Raw genomic sequence first — 6,000 nt, forward strand, 5'->3', positions numbered from 1 at the left:
AGGGAGGCTGTGTTGAATGGAAACGTGATCGGCTCCCCAAACAGGCAGTTGCGAGAAGGCATCTGCTCCCTGTCTGCTCCCGCTGTGCAAAGGTCCAGCTGAAATGCTCAAATTAGAGCTTGTTAGCCAATTGTTGAGAAACTGCAGCAGGACTCATTTGTAAGCACAATAATGAGATATCCCAGTTTGGAGAGCTTGGTTTTATTTTGAATGCTTCAGAGGCGACCCCTCCAAACACCTCGACAGTCAGCTGCGGGCCAGGAGAGGGACCGGGCAGGGCCACGGGGTGTGGGGCCACGCACTCACATCTATTGGGAAAACAGGCCATGGGTGCGGGGGGGGGGGGGGGGGGGTGTGGTTTGAGGACAAACAACACAGGATGCGGAGAGTGTTCGGCTCCCACTGCTGTCTCCACCTGAAGAGGAGCTGTGGCACAAAGCCCATTCCGGGGTTTTGTGAAACCCTCCAAGGGGAAACTCCTGCCCCCTCACCTGGAGTGACACCCCCAGCATCCTTCTGCCACCCTACTCTTTTCCATGATGCCGAGCTCAGCAGATGCAACGTGCTCTGCGGTATTTGATCTTGCTGCATGTCTGGCCGGGCCTGCGGGGACTGGGGGTGTGTGGGCTTCACAGCTAGACCCCAGGCCGGCAGGCTCACGCTTCTTGCGTCACCCAGGCACAGGGAGCTGCCCCACTGAGGACCCTGCTCTCCCTCCCTTCCTCCCCTGGGCAGGCTGCTGCAGCACACCAGCAACTTCCTTCTGCGTCCTCCCCTGCCTCCGGGTCACTTGCCCTCCCAGGCAAATGCTGAAGGGACGTTGGGCTCTCGGCCGAATGGCGCGCTCCTATATATAGCCGCATTGTATAATATGTGACAATGATACTTTGTACTCAGGGTACACCTTTTATCAGAGGAATTCCATGCACTCTGCAGATATTCCTCAGCATAGCACCTCTGGGGTGGAAGGGATGTTGCCAAGTATTATGATCTCAAGCTTTTAGCTGGAGAGATTGAGGTCCAGGGAGGTGGCATGTGGCCAAAGTCTCCTAATGAGTCAGAGCCAGAAAGGGACCATCATGGACAGCTCCCCTGGGGTTTGCATCAGACTTGCCCCTTTCTGAGCTGTCAGAGCCTGCAGCTTCCCAGAGCTGGTCCTTCCTCCCCGGTACAGAAACGTTCCTGTGTTTACCCAGATGTCCCTGTGCCTAGGCAAGCTGGAAACTTGGCTTTAAGACCCACACAGCTATCTCAGTAGAAACCCAGAAATGTAGGCTGTTCTGTGGCCACCATTTGCATCACCTTGGTACCTCAATGCTTAGGAGAGACGTTTCCACCCGAATCCACACCCTGGGCTATGGGGGTTGGGGATGGGAAAGTGCTGCAGAACTTTGTGGAAAGAGACTAGTCTGCAGTCAATCTCTCTCATGACACTGAGTGGCTAATCAGGTTCCTGGGTTCAGGAAAGTGACTGAACTGTCACTACCTGCAAGGGAGGCCCAGAGATGTATGCAGTCTTTATCCTGTGCAGCCATGTGCACAGTTAAAAACTGAGGGTTCTGTTACTAAGAAGGGGAAGATGGAGATTGGGGAAACAATAAGCAGTTGGCCCTCTATCAATGTATCATTGTATATCTATGAATCTAGATACATAGATACATGTATCTCAATGACTGAAATGCCACATTACCAAAGGAAATCTAGGTAGAGATTTGTATTAATCGGATTCTCTCTTTTTCATGTCTCTGAGATCTCTGGCCACTTTTTCCATTCCAGATACTGCTGTTCTGACCAATTCTGCAGAGCTGTGACCAATCTCTCAGGAGCTTGAGCATACTTCCCATCCTTAGACATGCATGGACAATTTCATAGTGCCTCACCTCCAGCCTGGAGCTTCTCTACTGGGCTCTGTCCTGAGATACCTCAGGATCACATAGTGTCTACCAGATGTGTACCACTAGAAGTCAGGGGGTGGTTACTGCCTGGTGCAAACTTTTGACCAATGGGAGGTGGGAATCAATGGATAAACTCTCCATCTCTCCTCCTCATGGAAGTGCTGTCCTGAGATGCCGTCTTTTGAAGGGCATATCAAAAGATGGCCTTCAAGATCCAATAACCAGTTGAGCTTGACCACAAGCAGGGGCCAGCTCAGTTAGGCGCCCTCTTATTGGCCCTACCTCTTTCCTGCCTCTTTCTCCAATTCCCTCTCCCTTCTCTCCTGGGGATGGCACTCCCTAATGGAATCGTAGCACCCACGCTCTGCTTTCTAAGGAAGTCAGGTTAAGGAAAATCTAGCCCTCCAGTGGGTCTCTCCCCTCCATCTGGACACCCTCCCCTTCTCTTCCCCATTTCCACATGGCCAGCCAAGCCTGAATGCATCTCTTAGGAATATAAAAGAAACTATTACAGAACAGAAATCAGTCTTCTAGCAGGTTCGAGTGAAGGAAACCCTGCTCTGTCTACTGCTTTTCATCCCAAACTCAGCATCCCCAGCTTAACAAGGTTTCTGGTTATATCAGGTTCAAAGAAAAAGAATACACTTTGAAAATTAAAAATTGGTTGTCTCTAATCAGCTTCTTTATAAAGAAAATTCATTTGCAGAGCTCCTAAATAGACTGACTTGAAAACATGAAGAAATATAGGGAAAACATCTAGTTTTCCCGAAAACTTCATTCCAGTTTCCCTGTCCCTCCCTCCACCCAAGCACCTAGGGTTTGTCCTTTGCTGGGCTCCTCATGGGCCCCCCCAGTTGCATCTGGGCTTCCTCACCTGTGAAACAGGGCTCATAGTGATAGCTTAGCACTTTTCATTGTGCGCTGACTCTCAAGACAACTTCAATTCTCAGGAAGGTAGATAATATTCTTATTTCTTGAAGGGAAAAATCCATAAGCATTGAGAAATATCAAGCGCTGCCTCCTTCCCCCATTTTGATTCATCAACCTCCTTGTGATTTTAAAGCATTTGAGGGACATCTGGCTAAAAGAAAATGATTTTAATAACCAAATGGTGTTATTTTGCAGGAATTACACTAAATGTATTGTTTTATTGTCCAAAGAGTAGTTCAACCTAATGGGACTTGAGGAGCCAAATATCTCTAATCTTTATGACCCCCACTATTTGAGCAGCTGAAGTGGTCTAGCAAATCCAGATCTGTCGAAAGCTCAAAATCCGATCCAGCAGTGACTATACCTTTGGGACTTATAATGCCCACCATTGGTTTGATGTAATCACTCCCTCTCTCTTTTCTACCAGGGCACCATGGCATCTTACTAAAAAAAGTTTAAAGGATTTAATGTCATTCTAAGACTTTCTATCTAAAATAAGTTATTTAAACTCACCGGTAAAATTGAAACAACCCTGGGGGCTTGTAAATATGGACTGGGGACCATGGAACTCTGTTTTTGGAAGGTACCATCTTCCCCTAAATCTTTCATTATGAGTCTGATTTACTTAACTCTAATTTCACAATGAACTAAGTAAATACAACTTTTTCTCTTGAAATGTGTTTTCTTAAGTCATAATAATCGAGTCTTAGGCCATCTGTAGTTCTACAGCTTGGAGGTTCATTCTGTCATTCCACTTAAACTGGCCAACATAGCATGAATTTAACAAGCTATTTTCTATGACCATGGCCCTGGCTATGCTTTTTCGATTTAAGCTGCAGTAAAATCTAAGGAAATTTTGAAACCTTTGAAGAAAGCATTAACTTGGGGAGGCTGGGTGGCACAGTCAGTTAAGCATCGGACTTTGGCTCAGGTCATGATCTCAGGGTCCTGGGATCGTGTCCTGGGTTGGGCTTCATGCTCAGCGCTGTCTTCTTCTCCATCTTCCTCTCCCTTTACCCCTCTCAACTTCCTTGCCCTCACTCTCTTTCTCAAATAAATAAATAAATAAATAAAATCTTAAAAAAAAAAAAGCATTACTTTTCTTCTTCCTTCTCCTAGATCTAGGGACCCCTAAACAGTTTCTGAATTATTCCCATCAGCTGGAGCTTGCCATCTACTGATTATGTATCATTTGAAGCAAGCATGGTTATTCCAAGAAGTTAAGAACCAGACCAAGAAAACTTCATCATGGCTTCCCTAAACATTCTCAATATCATGGGGACTGCCAGGTTAGAGATTTTCGCTGTCTACCCAATCATGCTTGTTCAGTCGTGGCTATTCAGAACATGAGCTGTAAACAAAAAATGACATCACAGCTGCCAGCTGAAGGTGTGCCTCATAGGGCTCACTTCAGGCATCAGGCATTGAGAAAGAGCAGGGTAAAGCAACATCATTAAGGTTAATAGGTGAAATTCAGCTCCGACTTCCAAAATTATTACTAGAAAAAAGTATTTTCTCTCTTTCCCCCTTGGCTCCCCTTTACTGGTGTTTTCCTGAACCTGAAAAATGTATTTGCTCTTTGTAACACCCACCCTCAAAAGAGTCTTGCAACTCAGCCAACTTTTCTGCTGAGCCAGCCAGAGGGAACAGACACAGGGGCCATGGCAACCACCAGCGTGTGTGCGTGTATGTGCGTGCGTTTTCTCTCTAGCCTCCTCCTCCAGAACCATCGGCCAACGCAATGCACACTTCCTAAAACAGAACCCACATCTCTGCACCAGGACAAGGAAGTGGGGAATAAACAAACCCTCACGCCAAGTTCTGTCTCCACAGTCAGAGCCCAAGAAGAGGCATTAGTTCTAGATTTAAATCTGCCTTCCTAGGTCTTCGTTACTTGAGAAAGAGAGGTCACCTTTATTGAGTATCATACCTCCGCCTTCTGTGTGTGACTCCTCTATTATTCCCGTTGTCCCACTCTCTGGGGAGAAAATGCTTCTCTATGTTTACTTAATGCCAGAGATTTGGGGATTCCAGAGAGACAGTTCTGATTTAGTCAACTGGGATCTGTGTTACACAGATCATCTTGAAAGGAAGCGGTTTGGCTATTCTGGTGTCAGAAGCCAGAAGTCTGAGATGAAGTAGAATATGGAGGTGTCACTACGTTGCTGGTCATTAAAAGAACCAGAGAGATGTGAAACGTGGGCAGAAACCACTGTGGTCTCACCTCCGCCAGCTTCTCACTTAGACCAGCAGCACCACTTCATTTACTGTAAAACCAGGGTGTTAGGGATCCCTGGGTGGCGCAGCGGTTTGGCGCCTGCCTTTGGCCCAGGGCATGATCCTGGAGACCTGGGATCGAATCCCACATCGGGCTCCCGATGGAGGGAGCATGGAGCCTGCTTCTCCCTCTGCCTGTGTCTCTGCCTCTCTCTCTCTCTCTCTGTGACTATCATAAATAAATAAAAATTAAAAAAAAAAAACAAAAAAAAAACAGGGTGTTAGACGTGGGTTCTAGATCTTCAGACTCACAGATGGGATGACTCTCTGAAGTTGACCGGAGTTTGGTCAGTATCAGGAAGTCCCCACTGGAAATCTGGGTCAATAGCCAGCTTGGAGACTTAGTATTGAGAAGGCCTCATGGCAAAGCTAAGGAAGATGATAGAAACTCCAGGAAGGAGGGGGAAAAAAATCGGCCGTGTCAGTGGAAAACAAAGATTGTTTTTAATGCAAGAAGGCCAAGCTTTAGGCAAAATTATGAAGCAGCCAGAGTTTATGGCCAGCTCCCGCATAATCCTTTTTCCCTATCAGTCTGACTAAAGGATTTAAAATCAGTGATTTCTAATTTAGATGGGTCTGAGAGTCACTGGCTTTTTGGATCAGAGGGGTATGGGCATTTAAGTCTTATTTTCAGTCGTGGAGTGAAGCCCCCCTCCCAACGCCCAGGCCCCAGCAGGAATTGCAGGCATGAGTGCGGGGCCTGGGGAAGTGTGTGTGTGCAGCAGTAGCCTCGAGGTTCTCAAACCTGATTTCCTTATTTCTGGTGCTGCGGCTTTGTGGCTCCTAGGGACCTATTTCCTCTCCCCACCCCCCATCCCTCCCTTTGTTTAATTGCTGATTTGCTATCTATGTTCTATGTTGAGAGCCTACACTTTTCCTCAGGAAGCACATTCACACT

This window comes from Canis aureus, chromosome 24 (assembly GCF_053574225.1).
Source record: "Canis aureus isolate CA01 chromosome 24, VMU_Caureus_v.1.0, whole genome shotgun sequence".
NCBI lineage: Eukaryota > Metazoa > Chordata > Mammalia > Carnivora > Canidae > Canis > Canis aureus.